The following is a 21,295-nucleotide window of genomic DNA, read 5'->3' as shown; positions in this document are numbered from 1 at the left end:
ACAGGGTGGGGATTGACTGTAGGGGGCGGGGCAGAGCAGGGGAAGCAACGGAAAAATTGGGACATATGTAATAGAACGACAAAAAATGAATGAATAAATAGGAATTTAATGAACAAAATAAACTAAGGAACAAAATAGAACCACAGGCATGGAAATATGGGACAGACTGACAGTGACTGGGCAGGGGAGGGAATAATGGTGAAAAGAAGGGGAAGGGACTAGTCAAAGAGCATGTATGAAGGACCCACGGACATAGACAAGATTTTGGGACTTGACTGTAGGAGTGGGGCATGGGATGGGCAAAGGAGGGTAAAAGGGGAAAAACTGGGACAACTGTAATAGAAGAACAAAAAAAGAAATATTTCTGATAAAAAGCATTTTTCAAATTGAATTTATAGGGTGATGGAGCTTGAAGATTAAAAAAAATAAAAGGCAGGGTACAGGGTAGGGGGTTTGGGAAGGGGCCTGGGTCCTTTCAGGTAGAAGAGCCAGAGCAGGTCAGGCCCGGGCGAGAGGGCAAGGCAGAAGGCACTCATGGGGTTGCCTGAGATCTCCCAGGATGAGGGAGGAGCTAGGTCCAGAGCACAGGGGAAACCTGGGCCTCTGAGCAAACGCTGTGTAAAATGTGCTGAGGAGCAGAGGGACCCCAGGTGGAAGGCAGAGAGGGTGCCAGAAGCCCTGAGTCCTCACATGCTCATTGGGCCCTGTGGACCTTCAACCAGTGAGCTCATAAAACCACTGGGGAAAACCACTCTTCAAGTAGAATAGTCAGGTTTTTCCCCTGAATATAAAGCTCCTTAAACCCTGGGTGAGAGCTGACCCTTCATATATAATCACTAATCTTATTACCAACATAAGTGAAAAATTACAAAGATGAATGCTCATGACTTATAACCAACCTTTGAGAAAAGAAAATGTTGCTTCTGGCACCAGGACAGGGTTGATATTTTCCTTCCCCGCAAGTCACAACTCAGGAAAGAAGAAACACTCCTAGGGCGGAGTGATGAGAAACAGCTCTGCAGGCAGCCAAGGCTGAGCTCACTGCTTTCCCCACCTGGCTTCCCCATGCCCTCCACCCAGCCCCAGATGGATGGGAGTCACACCCTTGGCCTCTTCCTCTTTCTGTGAGATCCCAAGGCATCCTCCATCCAGCTCGCCCGTGGTCCTGCCACTGGGAACTTCTCATCTGATCTCCCACCTCCACTCAAAATCTTAAATGGATCCCTACTATCCCTGGTCCCTTTGAGAACCTAAGAGAACCCACGGATAATGCACCCCCTTCCACCAAAAAAGGGAAAATACAAACAGAGCATGGTAGAGTGGACCTGGGGTGCTTTCTAACCACCTAACATATATTCACCCTCCTTCCAAGAACAGCGCCTAGATTTCATTCTGGGGTTCATACCACTCCACTGTCACTCCATTCAGTGCTTATTGTTCCTCTCGCAACAATGACTAACTCAGGGATGGACAATGAGCGAATCTGAGCCCATGAGAACCAACTCAGGTGAGACACTGGGCAAACAGCCTCTCTCTTTCCCACTGTATTAGACATGAGATGATTTATTATTAAGAATCCCTGAGGCCATCTTGTCATCAGGTAGAGTCTGGAGCAAACTCAAAAACAAAACAACAACAACAAAAAACAAACAAACAAGAGAAGTCAATAGGTGGAGAAAAGAGAAACAGAGTCATAGTAATAGCTGCTGAACAACTGGATCCAGTCATGGCTGAAGCTAATAGAAAAGCTAAACTTTGCAATGACATAAACCCATTTTGCTTAAGCTAACTTGGACCAGGTTGTCTGTTTCTTGCAGCCAAGCATCTTAACAGATATATAAACATATACCAAAAATAGCTGTGTATCATTTTAGGGGTCTCACAGACTCCCTGAAACTTATGAATCCCTGGTTGAAGATCCCAGGCCCAAGGACAAAGTGAAAACTCTGAGTGGTATTCAAAGACCTTCACCATCTAGCCCCCACCAGTCTTTCCTAACCCATTTCCCTCTGTTGCCCTCCACGTACCCAATTCCTCCTAAACTGGAAGACAAGTGCCCAACCCTTCATCTTTGCCCATACCATTGCCCCAATTCAGGTTGCCCTCCATTCTGAGTCTCTGCATACCCAAATCCTAACCCCTGCTTTCAGGCCAAGCCCCAGCCATGGGTAAATGTACGAATGGATGAGTAGATGCAATGGATGTGATGGGTGGATGCGAGGGGTGGGTAGGTGGGTGTGATGGATGTGATGGACAGACAAACAGATAGACAGGTGGGTGGACGGTGGATGCAATGGGTGCATAAGTGGGTGGTCGATGAGCAGGTAACAGATGGCAGATGGAGGACAGACAGAGGAGAAGATAGATCAACAGAGAGGCAAGAGAATTGGTATGTGGATGGCCAGTTGACAGATAAAGAGAAGAATGGGTGAGCAGATGGGTGGGGGTGGATCTTGGGTAAGTGGGTGAATGGATGGCAGATGGAGGACAGATGGCTGGGAAGATGGATCAATGGATGGGCAAGAAATAAGTGTGTGGATAAATGTCTGATGGACAGATGGGTGGGTAGAAAGATAGCTGAGGGGATGAAAGATAGCATGGATGGCAAGGTAGGCTAGCTGGTGGGTATATCAGCATGGGGGCGAATGGCTGAGGAATGGCTGGGAACTGGCAGGTAATGGGTCAGTAGACAAGAGGATGCATGAATGGGCTCATGGGTACACAGGTAGGCCAGTAGGTGGGTGAATAGAGGCAAGAAAGTTGTCTTGATGCTCAGTCAGTGCTCTTCCCAATCCCACTCCTCCCTCCCCTGGGAAAACCCAGAGCAAGGCCGATGGCTCTCCCAGAGACCAGCCTCTCAGACAATTCGTGTACCATGGTGAACAGCCTAAAAAGCACAAGCCCTGGAGACAGACGGGCCTATGTTCACAGGCCAGCTGAGCCGCATCCCACTGTCTGATCACAGACCAGAGACTGTGGCTCTCTGAGACTCATTCTCCCATCTGTTAGATGAGAAGCATCATACTTTCCTCACGGGATGCCATGCGACTAAGTTAAAAACAATCACAGAGGCTAGCCCAAGACGTGGTACAACAGAGCTCACAAGAATTCCTATCCTATTAAAAAAAATTGTTCCAGAGCCCAGAAAAAGAAAGGTGCCAGATCCTCTCATTTTATGAGACTAGGAAAACCCTAATATCAACAGCAGACATGGACTACAAGAAGAGGGATGTATAGGCCCATTTCACTTAGGAACCTAGCTGCCAAGTCATAAAGAAATTGTCAGAAAACCAAATCCAGCAGCATATTACAGGGATAATAATACATTGTGCCTAAGTAGGGCTACCTCAAGAATGCAAGGATAGTTCAATACTAAAACATCAATGCAATCCACTAAAAGAAAAATTGACCATCTCACTAGATGCTGGGAAAAAAAGTATTCAATAAAATTCAACATTTTTGCACAGGCTGGTGTGGCTCAGTGTATTGAATGCCAGCCTGTAAACCAAATGGTCACCAGTTCGATTCCCAGTCAGGGCACATGCATGGGTTGCAGGCCAGGTCTCAGCTGGGGGCATGCAAGGGGCAACCACACATTGATGATTCTGTCCCTTTCTCCCTCCCTCCCTCTTTCTCTAAAAAAATAAGCAAATAAAATCTTTTTAATTCAACATTTTATGACTGAAAACTCTGAGAAAAGTAGGCTTCTCCTGGCAAGAGGACCACCTATGGGAGTGACCCCTCCCTAGAAGACACTAAGAATGGGTTCACCTGGCTCCACTTCCAGAGAATAAACTGGTCTTTGGGAGTTTAAATGCCTCCCTGCAGGAACAAGAGGGTGGGATTTTAGGCACTACATCAGGCCAGTGGGAGATAAACTTGGGGGTTCACCCCTCCTCCAGAGCCTTCCAAACATTAGCTAGGCCCCTTTTATCCTTTTTCAGCCTATGAAGTTGAGTTCAGGGATCCAGTAAGGAGTCCCTGTATGCTGAGAAACCCAGCAGAGACTGAACTGCTCCAGGGAGGTGAGCAGAGTCCCTAAGAAGGGCCTGGACCACGTTCATACCCTGTCTCTGGGCTCAAGCAGATATTCTCTTGCTTCTTTTCTCCTCTTTTTGATACAAGAGGTTTTTTTTTTTTTCAAGAGAAGCCAAAAGACCAAGAGTCCTTTCTATAAGAGATGTAAATACTTATGAGTGTATGTGTAGAAGTTTGAGAGTGTAAATGCATCTGTGTGCATGTGAAACATAATTGTATATGCATGGGTATGTAGTGGGTGTGTGCATGCAAGGTGTGTTTAAATGTGTATGAGTATGTGCATGAGGTGTGAGTGTGGGTGTAATTATGTGTGCAACTGTGAGCATGTGTGTATATGTGAACTACAAGTGTGTGAGTGGGTATGTGAATGTGAGGTGTGTTTAAGGGTGTGCAAGCATGTGTGAGTTTGTATAGACAGTGTGAGAGTGTGTGAGAATGTGAGCATGCACGTGCTCACACACAAGATGGGCCTGGCGGGTCCTTGCCCCTTCTCCATCCCCAGCCAGTGGGTCACTGTTCCCCAGTGCCCCGACCATCCTCCTATCTCTGGGCCACACTGCCTCCTTGGTCCTTCCATGTCTTGCTTCCTGCTCTCCAGACATGTGCTTGTACCCACCTTATTCACAGATCCATCAGAGTTCATCCAGACTCCTATACCACTTCTACCATCAGACCTCAGTGCAGAGGGCTCTGGGGGTTCCTGCAGCACCCTGGACAGACACATTCCATCAGCTGCATGCCAGAGTGCCCAGCTCCTCCCCTCTAGCCACAGGATAGTCATTAGGGGCTGGAACTGGCATGCTCCATCCTAGGAACTGACAGCTTGCACTGCCCGCCTCCTGGTCTCCTTGATTAGATTTCGACTCTTAACACAAGGACCCTGCTCTCCTGCTCAGCCTTCACCCAGGGGCTGGACCAGTGGATACTCAAGAATGCTTTTGATAGGTCAGTGGACTAATTAATTAATTTATGTGGTCCCAGCACAAGGCTGACAGAAAACATGGAATGAGTTATAAAGGTGAGTGCCACCAACACTCATCCCAAAGAGCCTTCATAGCTGGAGAAAACGTGCCTGAAGTCGCCTGGCAAGTCAGTGGCTAAGCTGAGAGTTTTCCATGGTTATAACCACTGTGCATATGTGATAGGGGAATTCAAGAGTTAAAGGTCCTAGCTTCAGTCATAATTGATAGGCTTAAGTGACTAATGCATGTGGAAAGCTGTTCCTCTAGGAACTGGAATGCATGACCACAGGACTCCAAGAAGACAAGCAGTTCAACCTTTGTGCCCCAGGGGGTCTGCAAGCAAGATGGTGGAGACAGTATCTGAGCCACTCTATTCCAGGAAGGGATAAAGATAAATAGCTCTTGATCAACAGATAAAGAAGTACTAGGAAAAGGAGAACTGCAACTCTTATCCAATTAACCTTTTATATAAACCCTTTACTTACTCTTCTATCCAATTAGCTTTTTCTACACCCCTTACATACCCTTCCTTTTCCTTATACAGCTTGAAAGACATTAAGATGGTTTTAAGGATACATAACCTGCAGTCTCTTCAGATCGTTGGTCATCTGCATATAGCACCCATAAAATTTCAACCCTTGTCTCTACTTTTGGTTCTGGAAGTGACAGGCAGCATGCCTTCCAACTTTTCCAGTTTCGCATCCACCCTTATGCCTCATCCCATGTGTCCTGTTAGCTTCCCTAGACCTGAGATTTTAGATGGAGGAGGGTGGGGTGGAATAGAGTCAGGCAGAAAGACAATGAAGACACACGGAGAGAAAGAGGGAGTGGACCAAGAGCCAAGCAGACAGGGCCAGAAAGGAAACAGATGACAGAAACAGATGGGCAGGGCTGAAACCAGCAAAGCTCAGCTCCCTCGGCCACTGAGGCATCTGGAGGGAGGCGTCAGCCAGAGAAACTCTACGACTCCCTTAGGTCTTTGCCATTCCACTGCCCCAATTTATTTGCATGGCCCCAAAATTAAGGAATTTCTCAGGGCTGCCAACAAGGCAGCCAGTGTACAGCAAATGGCAGGGTCTGGCCCAGGTTGTGGCACAACCATCAGGCCCCCCAAGGTCATCAGTGGCCACTGCCAGAGCAGAAATGGACAGCAAGGATCAAGCTCTGGACTCCCTGAGGTCAAGGTTCAAATTTTAACCCAGTTCTTCCCTTAGGCTGCTGGGTAGCTCAGAGCATGTGACCCCCTGAGCAGTCATGCTTTTTGTCTACATATGGGCCCCAACACAGTAGCCATTTGGCAACATCGGGAGGACTCAAGGAGATGATGTAAAGACCCAGGATCACACATGGAAAACAAAAAGCAACACATGTTCAATATAAATAATTACCGGCCCCAGCTGCTCTAACTTTTTCACATTCCTCAAGTCTGCCCATTCCTTTGTCCCCTCTGTCAGGCACACCCTTCTGACCCTTAGCAAACTCCTATTCATTTCTTAAGACCCAACTCAATATCCCCTGTTCTGGGAAACCTCTCCTCAGTGTTTATGGCTCCCTCCTTTGGCCTCTGCATGCTGTACAGAGTCCCTCAAACTTCAGAGTTCACAGAATAGGAAAAAAAATCCTTGGCTGGTGTGGCTCAGTGGACTGAGCCCTGGCCTATGCACCAAAAGGTTGTTGGTTCAATTCTCAGTCAGGGCACATGCCTGGGCTGCAGGCCAGATCTGCCTCCAACAGATATATCTCTTACACATGATGTTTCTCTCCCTCTCTTTCTCCTCCTTTCCCCTCTCTCTAAAAATAAATAAATAAAATCCCTGGGAAGGAGAGAAGGGAGGCAGGGAAGAAGGGAGGCAGGGAGGGAGGGAGGAAGGGAGGGAGGGAAAAACAAGAGGTTTAGAGCAAACCCTCAGAGAATAACTAATTCTGCCCACATCCTCACCACTAGCAGTAGAAGTGGCTGGGTTGGAGGTCAGGACCTCATAACCCTTACCCCTCTTTCCAACTCCCTTTTTTAACAAAAGCCGCACAGATGGTAAAGAGCTGCTGTTACTCATACTAGAACATCCTCGAGTTCTCTTATGATGGGTTCACCGTGTAAGACAGGGACAGGGAAAGGATTGTAGAGGCCATTTACCTGGAGCATGCCAGAGATGCTGTAGGGATGTCTGCCCACTTCTCCTGGTAAGAGAAACCCACTTTTCCTCTGGGAGACACACTCTCCCACCGTCAGGCTATGTGGACTGGTAGATGGCCAGTAAGAAGCCTCCTTCCCCAATCCACAATGACTGGTCAAGGACAGTCACAAAACTCAGTCACACTGGCCAGTGCTGAAGCTCCTGAGCTCAAAGCACTGACCCTGGAGCTGCTGGGCAACCACCTAACTGTCACATGGCAGAGTCTGCCTGAGACATGGATCATGGAGACACAGCTCTAACAGCATCTTCAGAGGCCCTGGATACAGCCAAGCCTGAAGCTAGTCCCCTGTATATTTTAATTCCATGCCTTGCTTGCTTAAGTTGTATTCTCTATCACCTGCAACCAAAAGAATCCTTACAACCATGAAAGAAAACAGTAACAGCAACTGTGTTGTATCTGTTGCTGACTATGACTGGACTCCAAGAAGCTTGAGCTTCTAAGGTTACTAAACTTTGTCCCAACAGCCTGCTACACTGAATGCCCATTCTCAGAGAATAGCTAGAGACATGCCCCTAAAGCCACACCTATATGATGACTTGCTGCCCCTGCCCCTGGCCACAGCTGATTAGCCCAGGGTGGGTATTAAGCTGGGTTAATCAAAGCTCTTCCCCAGGACTTTGACCTGGAAATCAAAGAGAACAGACCATTTCTAGAAGAAATTGAACCAGGACACATCCAAGTTGAGGATGGACACATTTAAATCATTTCGAGAGAATCAACCAGAGACAAGCACAGACAAAGAAAGATGGGTATCAGGGGAGACCAAAAAAAAAAAAAAAGGCCCAAATGAAACAACAGATCAAAGCTCCAGAAAAGAAAAAATACAACTAAGCAACAAAGAGATAGCCAACTTGTCAGATGTACAGTTCAAAACACTGGAAATCAGGATGCTCACAGAATTGGTTGAATATGGTCACAAATTAGATTAAAACATGAAGGCTACACTAAGTGAAATAAAGGAAAATGTACAGTGAACCAACAGTGACAGGAAGGAAACCAGGACTCAAATCAACAGTCTGGACCAGAGGGAAGAAACTTTCAACGAGGACAGAATGAAGAAACAAAAATTCAAAAAATGAGGCGAGGCTTAGGAAACTCCAGAACATCTTTAAACATTCCAAAATCTGAATCATAGGGGTGCCATAAGGAAAAGAGGAAGAGAAAGAAATTGAAAACTTACTTGAAAACATAATGAAGGACAATTTCCCCAATTTGGCAAAAGAAATAGACTTCCAGGAAGTTCAGAGAGTCCCAAAGAAGTTGGACCCAAGGAGGGACACAGCAAGGCACATCATAATTACATTACCCAAGATTAAAGATAAGGAGAGAATCTTAAAAGCAGCAAGAGGAAAGGAGAGAGTTACCTACAAAAAAGTTCCATAGACTGTCAGCTGATTTCTCAAAAGAGACCCTGCAGGCAAGAAGGGGCTGGAAAGAAGTATTCAAAGTCATGAAAGGCAAGGACCTACATCCAAGATTGCTCTGTCCAGCAAAGCTCTCATTTAGAATGGAAGGGCAGATAAAGTGCTTCCCAAATAAGGTCAAGTTAAAGGAGTGCATCATCACCAAGCCCTTATTCTATGAAATGTCAAAGGGATTTATTTAAGAAAAAGATGATCAAATCTATGAACATTAAAATGACAATAAGCTCACAGTTATTAACAACCACACCTAAAACAAAAACAAAAACAGACTAAGCAAACAACTAGAACAGGAACAGAATCACAGAAATGGACATCACATGGAGGGTTATCAGCGGGGGCGTTGGGGGTGGCGGGGAGAAAGATGGGTATGAGGAGTCCCTAGCTATAGCATTCCCTGGAGGTAGCAGTCACTTGTCCTCCTTTCCTGACAATGTAGGAGAATCACTGTAATGGATGGAGCCCAGGTCACCAATGCGTGACCATGCTGTATGCTGAGGAAGGGCCTCTCCACCCACCCCATGCATGGAAAGCCACAGTCACTCCAAGGGCACCCAAATCAGGCACATCTGGCCTTGGGATCATGGTGGGCATTTCAGGGACAGGCAGCTAATGTCACTACAACTTTTCCATTCCCAGCAGTACATTAAATGAATTTCTTGCTCTCATGAAAGAATAAGATTGGACACTTAGTTCAAGAAAACAAGTAGGGAGGGAGAGGGTGCAGTAAGAGGACTGAAGCGATCCTCCCTCACACCAGGTTCCGTAGCTAATTAAGGGCCTGTAGCCAACCAGCCATTACTGTGTTACTGGTATTACCCATTAAAAGCAATATTAATGACCTCTGCTCACCTGGACTCAGCAATTTACGGTTTATAAGGCACTTTCCCATCTGATCAGGTTTAGATCCCCACCTCACCCAAGCCCTAGACCACAGGTGGCAAACACAAGGCCCGCAGGCCGAATCTGGCCCTCCACCTTGTTTTATCCAGCCAGGCACCTTGTTTCTACCTGGCGGCAGTGCCAAGCTCCTTGCCTCTAGTTACGGAGTAGTTGCATTTATATAGTTCTAAAATTACATTCAGCCCTTTGAAGGCAACAGCAAGGCTGATGTGGCCCCCGGTGAAAATGAGTTTGACACCCCTGGCTTAGACCCAGCCTCACCTTGCCAGCCCCAATCGCCCTCTACTTCAGAGCTGAAGCCCTGGCCCTAAGGCACTAAGCCTTTCCCCCAGCACAGCCCCCAGGCTGCAGGACACCCCAGGCTATGCTGCCTTCATCCTCCCAAGCTCTGCACAGCCAGCACAAAGGGTGCAGAGCTGGGGAGCACAGAGGGCAGCTCCAGCCCCTAAAGGAGAACAAGCACCAGCCACTAAGAATCAGGGACTTTATTTTGAAGAACACATCCTAGCTGGAAGGGCTACCGCCTCTTCTCACAGCCCTGCCCAGTGAGAAACATGCCAAGGAGGGCTCAGAAAGCAGGAGGGTTCCAAGAAGATGTGAGGTGTGTGATGACCAGCCAGGGGGGCCTTTCCAAGTGGGGCTAGAGATAACCATGTACAGTGAGGGAAGGTCTTAGGGCAAGACACCCATGGAGAGTAAGGACCCCTCTGTATACTGTTTTAACCAGTAAGAACCACAGAAAACTTTCAGTGCCATGAACATCTCCCTGCCACTTACCAACCTTCTTTTTAACAAAGAGAGGACAGGACTCACTGGCTCAGTCTGAGGACAGGAACAAAAGGCAATGAGAATTTGGTCCTGCTTTGTAACTACCTTTATTTTCACGGGTGTTGTTGATTCCATGGGAGTGATCCTGATTTCTATCTATAGTTGTGACAGAACACCTCCTTCAAAAACGAATGTAGATAAAACAGGGGAGGCATTTTAAAAATATACTCAGTATAATGTAAGAGCATGGGAGGGGAGACACTAGATGGGATTATGCTAATCATCACTTCATGAGAAAATGCCAACACCCACTGGATCCTTCCCCAAGAAAGAACCACAGGGCACCCATGGGACCTGCCTGTATCAGCCATGTAATCAGACAACAGCAGACAGCGGTCCTGGGGTGTCCATGGTCGGAGAAGGTGGCATAATTCATCTGCTATGAAGGTACACAGAGGAGCAGATAGGAACGCTGAGATTCTAGGCCAGTACCAACTACCAGGAGGACCAGGTTAGCTGACAAAATGATGGACAGTGGGAGAGAGACAGAGAGCGAGTGAGTGCCAGGAGTGAAAGACGGTACAACGTGGTGTGCCTCTGAAGGGCTGGCAAGTATAAAGACCACCCGTTTCCTGAGCTGGCCCTGATCCTCAGTCCCCATCCCACGCCCACCTCGTCCCCACTTGGCCTGTCCAGTGCATTCCCAGGCAGCCTACACTTTCCAGCTCAGAGTTCTTCTCTGTCTATCACTCCAACTACAGGCCACAGATTCAGGGGGTGTTGGGGAGGTATTCTCAGGGATCCCAAGAGTTCTCTACCAAAAAAATTTCTAATGCCGTGCTTTCATTGTGAGGAGACTCAAAGAAGAACAGAATTTTCTGGATCACCAAAAGCTCATTTAATGACCAAATACATGGCTGAAAATGTAAGGCCAAGATGGGGAACTGAGGCTGAGGAAGAAAAAACTCTGGGAGGCTTCAAGAACCCGTGTGTCCCTTTCATTGCAGCTTTATTTACAACAACCAAGGTATGGAAGCAGCCATAAAAAAAAGAATGAAGTTTTGCCACGTGCAACAACGTGGATAGACCTAGTGAGTGAAATAAGTCAGACAGAGAAAGACAAATGCCATATGATGTCACTTATATGTGGAATCTGAAACACAAAATAAACAAGCAGAACAGAAACAAACTCACAGATACAGAGAACATTTTGACGGCTGTCGAGTGGGAGGACTGGAGGTGAAAAAGGTAAAAGGATTAAGAAGTATAGCTTGGCAGTTAAAGAACAGCCAAGGGGGTGTACAGTAGTATTATTGTACAGTGTTATCATACAATAATATTGCAAGTCAATAATATTGTAATAATATGTATGCTGCCAAGTGGGAACTAGGGTTCTCAGCATGATCATTTCTTAAGTTACATAAATGTCTAATCACTGTGTTGTACACCTGAAACCAATATAATGTCATATATCAACTGTAATTAAATTGTTATTTTTAAGAAATAAAAGAATGCAGTGTGTCCTGACCACAGAGCCCAGGGCTGGCTCCGATGCAGACAAAGGCATCTCACAGATCAGAACAGAGAAGAGAAGTGGGAGAACGGGATGGCCTTGACACTAGAAAGAACCTAGCTAACACGTATTATGGAGCACCACATACCTGCCGAGGCCCACACTTGGGGTTTCCCATACATCCTTCAGTCCTCACACCAACCCTACTACGTGAGCACTACCACCAGGCCCCTTAACAGACCGAGAGGTTGAGGCTGAGAGAGAAAACCCTCATTACCCAGGGTCAGGTGACTCAGGCCAAGTAGACAGAACAGGGAGCGCCCCCTGGGCTTCCCACACACGGGGCTGGGCCCTCACCCCACAGTCACTCCACCCATCACAGCCCTCTTCCCACGCTTTAGGCCATTCCCAGGGACAAAATGGCAGCAGGGTCAGCAAGGCTACCCCCAATTCATAGAACAGAAAACTGAGGACTTAAGAGGAGAGGTGGCCTAAAGCTAGCAGGGTCTGCCTGAAGGCAAAGGCCTCCTATGCCCCCAAACAGCCATCCCGCTCCCCAGGCACATGCCCCCCTCCCCACCCTCTTGGCCAGGCAGAGTTCCCAGGGGCCCCGGCCCCAGCCCTGGGCAGGCAGGCAGCACCACTTCCTCATCAGCGCTGTGCCTCGGGCGAGGTCACTCTGGCCTACAATACTCCACATAAAGCCAGGCTCCCCACCCTCAAGGAAGGAAATTAACCTTTCCCCAAGTCAGTACTTTCATTGCAACAATCCATATATGAGAAGGCAGAGGCATTTTTGCAGTGTTTCCAAATTCCAATAACCGTGAGGACAATGAAGTAAAATGACGCATGGCTTGACCCAAGAGGGGCCCTGGGGCGGGGGGACCAGCCCCGAGTAGATGAGTTAGTGGTATGTGTGTGCCTGTGGGACCTTGTACTCAGAGGGCAGTCTGCCTGGGACAGAATCTGGAGGTGGACAGACCTGGTTCCCTCTTCAGTTCTTCCTCCTCCCACCTCCCCTTCACCCCACGTCTCCAGAAGAAGCCAGGTTTTCTCCTGTCCCTGTGTCTCCCCCACCCCTGTACTTTCACATTACAGTGCCAATAACACCTCTCCCAGGAAGCCTTCACTGCTGACCACCCCCAGGTTTAGCTGAATGCTCCCACCATCCAGGGCCTCTGTGCTCTTCTCCAGGACAGCCCTGACCAAACAGCATTTCATAACTACCTGTATGAGTCCCTGCAGCCCTCAGGATGGCCATGGGAGGGACCATGGGCTGGCCCACACTACAGGCTACCGCTAGAGCTGTGTGTGAGAGAGAGAACCCCAGGCCTTGGCCACATGTCCCTGGCATGGGTGTCCAGGCAGCCACTAACCAGGAACCCCAACTCCACAAGCCTTCCCTGGCTGCTCCCAATAAGACCTGGTGAAGGCTGCTAACCCTCTGGGAGGAAGGCCACAATTCCACAACTGCCCATTACCACATAAGGCCTGGGTGTAGACCCCACCTGGCTCTCCCTTAGAGCTGTAAAATCTCATTCAGACCTCACCTCTCCAGGAATTGAGTCCTCATCACACCCAGAATAAAATCAAAACACCAGACTAGGCCCATGCCCTGACCACCCTCCCTTCTCACAGGGCTCCTGTCCTCCAGCTGCTTCCAGTCACTTGCACTTGTTATGCCCTCTGCCTGGACATCCCCACTGCACCCAGGCCCTGCCCTGCTGGCCTCCTCTCACGCCCTCCCCCAAAGAGCCCTACCCTCCCACTGCCAGCCTCAGACCAGCTTGTCTGCTCTTCCTCGCAGGCGTGGGGCACAGCGCACGCCACGCGGAGCATCCACTTGCCTCCCATCTGCTTTGCCCAACCGGAAAAGAAGCTCTGTGGAGACAGAAGGTGTCGCCTTGGTCACTGCTTTATCCCCAACACTCAACACAGTGACCAGCACCCAGTAAGTGTTCAATAAGTATCTGCTGAATAAAGGAATGAGTGGTCTCATTTCCTCCTTCCAACAACCCTGAGAGATACAGGTATGGGAACCATTTTACAGATGAGGGAACTGAGGCTCAGAGGGTGAGTAACTGGTGTAAAGAGGGCACAGCCTGTGAGTAGCAGAGCTAGGATCTGAACCTTGTAGGACGCCAAAGTAGCACTGCACCACTTCCCTGCACCGCTGCCCGCTCCCCCGGTCCCCTGGAGTCTGAATCTGTCGCTAGCAGGCTGTGGATGGGATCAAGACAGAATGGTCAGTGTACCAGTGCCCACCCCAGGAAGAGCCAGCAGTCAAATCACCAGAGGAAATACAACCACAGGAAAAGGGGGAGAGGGAAAGGGTGGGTTTTTCTTTTGTCCATTTGCCAAACCTTGCAAAGAGTGACTTTGTTACCATCTAATTTTAATCACAGTGGAAACTTTTGTATACCAAGCCAGGAAGACGGCTGTTCCACCACAAGGTCAGTAAAGCAGGCAACTTAAAATCCATCGTTAAACACTTCCATTTAAAAGTCACAAATGAACAGTCAACCACCAACTGCCCAGCTGCTTTTGAATTTAATGTAATGTTTTCAACATTGCGATATAGCCACATAGTTCAAAAACCAGAAAATATAAAAGACACACAGTGGGAAGTGTCACCTCACCCTCGCACGTTTGTCCCCCACCTGCACCACTTCCCCAGGTGACCACAGGTAACCACCACAGCTTGCTCCTGGTGTCTCTTCCAAGTTTGTTTCTGGACAGCCAAGCAAACGTGTATTTGTATTTCTTACTTTACATAAGAGGTAGTGTGCTTTACATACACAATGGTAGGTAAAGCATACTACCTCTTGTGGGCATACTACACAATGCCCACATCGTGTTTTTCTCTTAATAGATCCTAAAAATCATTCCATAGAAAGCATCCCATTTTTTACAGCTGTGTAATCTTTCCTTGTAAGGCCACGCCAGCATCTATGCAACCAGGGTGTGTCACCCTGGATCTCAAATATCTCTTGACGGGGCTCTCTCCCCAACCTGCCTGTAGGTTCTTACGGGTAAAAACTGCCCCCAGCACAGAGCTGGCTCTAATGAGTGATTATCAGGCAGCTCAGCACTCCCAGCTGCACCCACTCCATCCAGGAGCAAAGCCTCCTTTTGATCTTGCAGCTAGCTAGGGAGGGCATCTTAAAACAAAAATCAGTTCTCATTACTCCCTGGCTCACAAATCTCCAGCAGCTTTCAATCTCCCTGCCCTGCCCGCGTCTGCTGTCCCTCATCCATTCCATCCTCCTCCCTTTGTGTCTCTCACACATGCCAAGCAGGGTCCCACCTCAGGGCCTCACCACTCTGGTCTCAACTCAGAAAACCTCTCTTGAATGAGACCTTCCCTGCCTACCTGGATTTGGTTGCCCTGCAGCCTTATAGCCCCTTTACAGCATCTATACCTCTGGAAAATAAATGGAATTAACTTCTTTATTGACCAAGTTACCCCACCTTGCCCCTTCAATTAGAATATAAACTGCATAAGAGCAAAAATAGTCTCTGCACTGCCCACCATGAGCTCCCTACCCAGACCATTCCTGCCTGGCCACCCTCAGTACAGGACATTCAGGCTCCTATAGCAGCTCCTGCCTGACAGAATTAGAAGTGATGGCCCTTGGGGAAGCGACAGGCTGGCAGAGCACAGTGCTGGATCCTTTCACGGGCTGGAACAGCATCCCTGGGCAAGGCCATTGACTCAGAGGTAGGTGGAGGCAGAGAGAGATCAGGAAGCCAGAGAGGAGGGTCACGCACAGCTGCCACCTGGACAGCAGACCCTAGGATGCTATGACCATATCCCCACTTCAGGACCATGAGCACTGGAAAACCATTGGGCAGCATCTACTGGGTTGGCCAAAAAGTTTGTTTCATTTTTTCCATATGATGGTTCTGATAGCAGCTAGGAATAAGTGGTCAGAGGGGAAATAAGCCAGGGCCCTCACCATTGTAACCTAACAAAGAACTTAAACAGGAGGCTAAAAGCAAAGGAAGAGATGTCTCACCTATTGACCCAGTAGTCCTGAGACTGGCTTGATAAGGCTGCCAGACATTCCGAACAACAAGTAAAACTATGACCGAGCAGGAAGGTGCCGGGGGAGCGGGTGGTGCTTGAAAGTCTGTGTGCATCATCTCCACTAGCTGGAAAAAGGAAAACCTTGAGACTGTGTATTCATCCCAAGGCCTAGATGGGGGAAGGAGAAAGGGATCCACAGTGAAGTCCATAAAACAACTTTGGGTAACTGCCTGCCTCCCGTCACGTATGCAAAATGAACAAATACAGCCTGGAGCAAGACAAGGATTCAGGCTAACAGACCCCCACACATGCCTACGTTGGTGTAGTCACATTGCCCCAGGAAAGCTGACACCACCTTTACCTGTCAATCAATATGTAACTTCCTCACTCCATCCCATCAACTGTATAAATCCTCAGAACAAAGGACTCAATCTCTTGGCCTCTTGGCTATCTTACCACACGGTGGGGGGAAGGAGAGTTGCGTGGCCACCCAGCCTCTGGCCACTCTCTTTGGCCACCCAGCCTCTGGCCACTCTCTTTGGCCATCTGGCCTCTGGCCACCCAGGTGCTGCTGGCCACCCAGCCTCTGGTTACCCTGCTCTGGCTCCCCTTGCTTTTGCTCTCCCATTAGAACTGAGCACTAATAAACTTTGCCTGCATACCAATAGGCTTGCTGATCTGTAATTCTTTACTATGTCGGCAAGAAGAACCAGGTTTCTCCCTTTAATAGCACTAGTAGTGCTTAGCTGTGTTTAATGTCATTACGAAACAATTTTGTTAGATTATATTGTGACAACTGTCAAAGAAGAATGCATTTTTTAAAAAAAAATTAACAAAATAGGCAAATTTTTGTACAGCCATTTTAACATTGAAGATAGACAAAAATACACCACATCCTCAGAATATTGTGCTTGATTATTTCAAGAAACATAAAAATGTAAAAAAAGATTTGTGCAGTATATGGAGAAGGTGCTATGACTAATCAAACATGTCAAAAGTGGTTTGTGAAGTTTCTTAGTACTATTGACATTTTGGCCAAATAATCCTTTGCTGTGGGGCTGTCTTATGCATTGGAAGATGTTTAGCAGCACCCCTGGCCTCTACCCACTAGAAGCCAATAGCGGGAGATAGCTGACATACTCAAAATATTCAAATCAATAAAGTTATTAGTGAAAATGAAAGCTGTCTTTTATTTTACAGAAAAAACTAAATGGACTTTTTGGCCAACCCAATACTTTACAGAAGACTGAGGCCCAGAAAAGGGTGGGACAGGCCCTCGGCACCACCTTATGTAGCCCAGCCCAGCACCTTCTTCCTCAACAGAAACGAAAACCTCCAGGAGGAAGAGGCCAGGCACTGCCCATCATCTCCAAGTCCACGTGCCACCGAGAGAGCTGGTCTTCAGTCAGTCAGTCAACAGTCTTTCAGGAGGCCACATACCATGGGGGCCTTAAGCTTAAGTAAATTCAGCCACCTGCAGGTGGCAAACAAGAGAGAGCAGAGGGTCATGAGAATTCGGGCTTAACTCAGCGGCTGCCCCATCCAGTGCCATGCAATGGAGCTGAAGCCACCTTTCCCTCCTTGGACTGAGTCCCTTCTCCTAAGGCATCTCACCCACCAAGGCCTAAAAGGAGTTTAAAGGGAATATGCTCACACCCACAGTCCCCAAATGCAAGGCAAACATCGAATGTGATGTCCAACAGGACACACCACAATGCTCTTGAGGCCATACAGACTCAAGGGACTGGGAGCTCTTCACCCTGGTGGTCAATGGGATCATGGTGAACGTGGACATCAAGAGCAGGAAATTGCACTTGGCTTTCAGGAAAATTCAAAGGACATTTAATGGTCATTTAGGCCATTAGAGATCTTCATCTTAGGCCCTGAATTTAGTTCCACCTTGACCTCTGCAGAGAGCACAGCTTTATATCTCTCAGTTGTTCCACAAGCTCACTAAGCACCTACTGTATGTCACACATGCACCAGGCTCAGGAAACCTCCCCAGGGTCAATGAGACCAAGTCCTTCATCTCATGCATGTATTAAGAAGGAGGCAAAGAGCTTGACTTTAGGGTCAAAAAGAAAAAAACCTGGTTTGAAATCCCAGCTTGACCCTTGGCTTGCTACAAGACCATTTCTGAGCCTCAGTTCCCTTGGCTGGCACATAGGGGTAAGAATTCAACCTGCAGGGTCATTGACAAGATCTGGGAAGAAAACCAACGTATGAGGCCTGGCTCTGAAATACCTGCCTTTCTCTGATGTGGCCTCCAGGCTGCTATTTCCCGCAGTCTAGCAGAAGGTGCCTGCCAGCATCACAAGATGCCAGGCCCCTGGCACACCCAACAGTGCTCTGATGAGAAAGGCCTTGAAAGATTGGAGGCTCACTCAAGGATTCCCCAGCCATGAATGAGAGGACTAGCCTACACCCACTTTGGGGTGGGCAATGCAGCAAAAATACCCCCGTTTATACAGCACGGTTAGCCAACATGGAAGCCCAGGCAGGCCAAGCAGGAGCCAAGAATGTGCAAGCAGGCTGGGTGGGGACTGTGGCTAAATGATGCTCCAGCCCCATCCCCAGTGGCAGCAGACAGTTAGCACCAGCCTATGAGCATCACGTAGAGATGTGGACTTTGAGCTGCCAGATCCTGTGATTTTTCAGAAGACAGGAACCCAGACTTTTATGTGAAACCTGACAATTTGTAAATGCTGCCAGCTAATTAAATTTTTAAAAATAACAACAACATGGTAAGAGCCAAACAAAACATGCAGGGACAACTACAACCAGGGCTGGCTGATTTTCATGCCACAGGAATAAGATTCTTTGACTTCATCCATCCCCAGCCCAATGCCCCACCACACAGCTCTGAACACAGAAGAGAAGGTGGGAAGTTGAAGAAGCACTGAAAGCAACAGCTCCAGGCCCCTTCTTCCTACTGGTAGGGACCTACACCCCCATCTGCATGTAGGGAAGGTGAGGCCCAGAGCCCCACTCATTTAGCCACAAGTATGTGCCACTGGCAGGCCCAGACATCAATGCTCCCTTACTCCAGGGGCTCAAGACAATGACCAACACCCAAAACCTTTTTTCTTTTTCTGGCCTGTCATGTGACACCTCCTGGCCCAGACCAGCTTTGGACCAGTCCAAGTCAGGACAAGAACTTGTGACAGCAAAGAAGTGGGGGCACTCCTTCTTGGGAGAGTAGGGAAAGGCAGAGGATGCAGAGGGTGATAAGAAGTGGGGAGGCTGACAGAGTCAGGGCCACCCTGCAGGCAGAGGCCCCTCCCTGTGCTCCCCCAAAAGCCACCCAGGCCCCACTGTGAGGGAGTGTCAGACAAGAGCCTCCCCCACCCCAACTTCCAACCACTCAGGATAGCCTGAGGACTGCGCCCATGGAGGTATGGCATGGCAGTGCCTAAGCTATGAAGTTGTGGGCCTATGTGACTCTATGCGCAAGATTCACAGTGTGTGTGGAAATGTTTGTGACTCCGTGTATGTGAGACCCACATCTGACATAATGTGTGTGTGATAGTCTCACGTGTGGCAGACATAAGTGCATGTTAGAGACATGCACAGGTTTAACAGAAACACAAATGTTTGATACAGAGGCATGTATGTCTGAGAGACGCCAGTGTGCAAAGCACATACATATGAAGCACATGTGCACCAAAGGGCAGAGTGTGAGGGGTAATGTGAGGAGCCCAAACATGTGTGAGAGAAATTTAGGGGAGGAGGCTCTGACCATTGGACTAAGAGACCTGAGGAATAGAATGACAGACATGGAGGTGGGTGCACCCACGAACAGTGTGCAAGAACTTCTGCTGGCTACTCGTGTGAGTGCGTGTGTGGCAGCGAGTGTGACTGGGAGAAGGGGGAGGGGTAACTGAGGATGTGTGAAGGAAGCAGTGGTGCTTGACCTAGGGTTCCAGTCTTCCCCTAGGTTGATGGGGATCAGGCCTCTCGACCTGAGAGGCGGTTGGAAAGCAGTGGGACAAGGAAAGGGGGGTTGGTGACCAACGGGAACTGGCGCGTGGGGGACCTGCCCGCGGAGCCCTAGCCCGCTGTAAGGAGCCAGCTTCAGTGCCCACATCTATCCAATGGGCCTGGCGCGCTTAGGGGCAGTCCCTGCGGCTGGGACTTGGATGCAGCGCGTGAGGCCGTAGGGCCGCCGAGCCGTCGGGGCATCGGGGTGCTAAGCGAAAGCTGGTGGGGTCGCGGTGCAGTGGGGAGAGAGAGGCCCTGGCAGGGGTCAGTGCGCACTCACCAAGGGGAGCTACGCACGTCCGTCCGTCGGTGCGTCCGTCCGCCGAGCCGTCGGCGCCTCCAGAGCTCGTGCGCCCCGGGTTGTGCGCGGCGTGAGGCGGGGCGGAGGCACAGAGGGGCGGGCCGGAGCCGGCTCTCTGCCCCCTCCTCTGCCTCCGCCTCCGGGGCGGGGTCTCCGCCCGGCGGGGGTAGTGGGTGGGCAACCTGGTGTTGCTCCGTTCCCGCGGAGATGTGCAAACCGAGGCCTCGCGATGGCTGCGCTGTAGCGCGTTCGCCAAACACCTGGACCCCTTCCCTGCACCTCCTTCCCTCGCCCAGTCTAAACCCTGAGTTCCAGATATAGCACTGTTGCCCGGAGCTAGGGAGCTTTGTTCTGGCCACCTCAGCTAGTGTGACTCTTAGTGTCTTCCCATGGAAGATGGGCTCAGAAACTCTGGACACGTCGGGAGGGCCTGAGGGGGCTAGGTACATCTCTTCAAAGAGGCAGACCGGTGTGACAGGGTCCACCGTCCACGGGAAGCCTAGTTTGGCCCCAGTCTTCAGATCCCTGGGGGGTTCCCACACTCCACAGGGCCTGCTCGCACTTGACACCCTAATATAGGTCTTTGTGCCCATGGTTCCCAGCCCCTAGCTTTGAAACTGTTTAGGTTTGTCATTTTCCCCAGCCCACACAGCTTCTTGTGACCACTGTGTAACCTTGTCCTCTCTGAATCCAGCCTCCTCATCTCTTGAAAGGTTAACCCCTGGCTGTTGATGGGGAGACATAGGGAATCCCATGTCAAGCCCTCAGCACAGGGCCCATTCAACAGATGGTGGACCCCCTGCAAGTTGTAAGTTCAAAACGGTAATTACTGTGACTCTGACCCCCACAATCCAGGCAGGGTGGGCATCCCATGGCCTAGTACCCACTGATCCCCTTTGGCAGACTAGGAGCCTATGCCTGGTAAGAGGACCTGTGGGGAGCAGAAAGTTGGCAAGGGACTACCTCCCAGGCCCTTTCTCCTGACTGGGGACTCAAAACCCCACCCCCAAACCCACACAAACGAAATGCAGCGCTGCCAGAACAGGGCAGCACATTCTGGCCCCACAGCAGCCCAGGTGGAAGGAGGACTGGCCCAAAGCCACCAGGCCCTGCAGGACTAGACTCTGGTACAGAAACCCCAAGTCCCTCCCCCATCATCGACTTCAGAGTCCAGCCACATCC

General features: G+C 49.3%; 1 protein-coding gene across 6 annotated transcripts in view; it reads right to left on the bottom strand.

Moving 5' to 3' along the window:
• FBLN2 (fibulin 2) overlaps nt 1–20,206 on the bottom strand; it is a 104,143-nt gene extending 83,937 nt beyond the window's left edge. For all 6 annotated transcript variants that reach the window (XM_028504504.2, XM_036018313.1, XM_036018314.1 and 3 more), the window contains exon 1: nt 20,093–20,206. The gene's annotated coding sequence lies outside the window, so the exon portion shown is untranslated. The remainder of the gene's footprint in view (nt 1–20,092) is intronic.
• Nucleotides 20,207–21,295: the final 1,089 nt, after the last annotated feature.

Source organism: Phyllostomus discolor, chromosome 2, assembly GCF_004126475.2.
Source record: "Phyllostomus discolor isolate MPI-MPIP mPhyDis1 chromosome 2, mPhyDis1.pri.v3, whole genome shotgun sequence".
Classification (NCBI taxonomy): Eukaryota; Metazoa; Chordata; class Mammalia; order Chiroptera; family Phyllostomidae; genus Phyllostomus; species Phyllostomus discolor.
The sequence above is the reverse complement of the archived record's forward strand: the minus strand, read 5'-3'. Positions and strand labels throughout refer to the sequence as shown.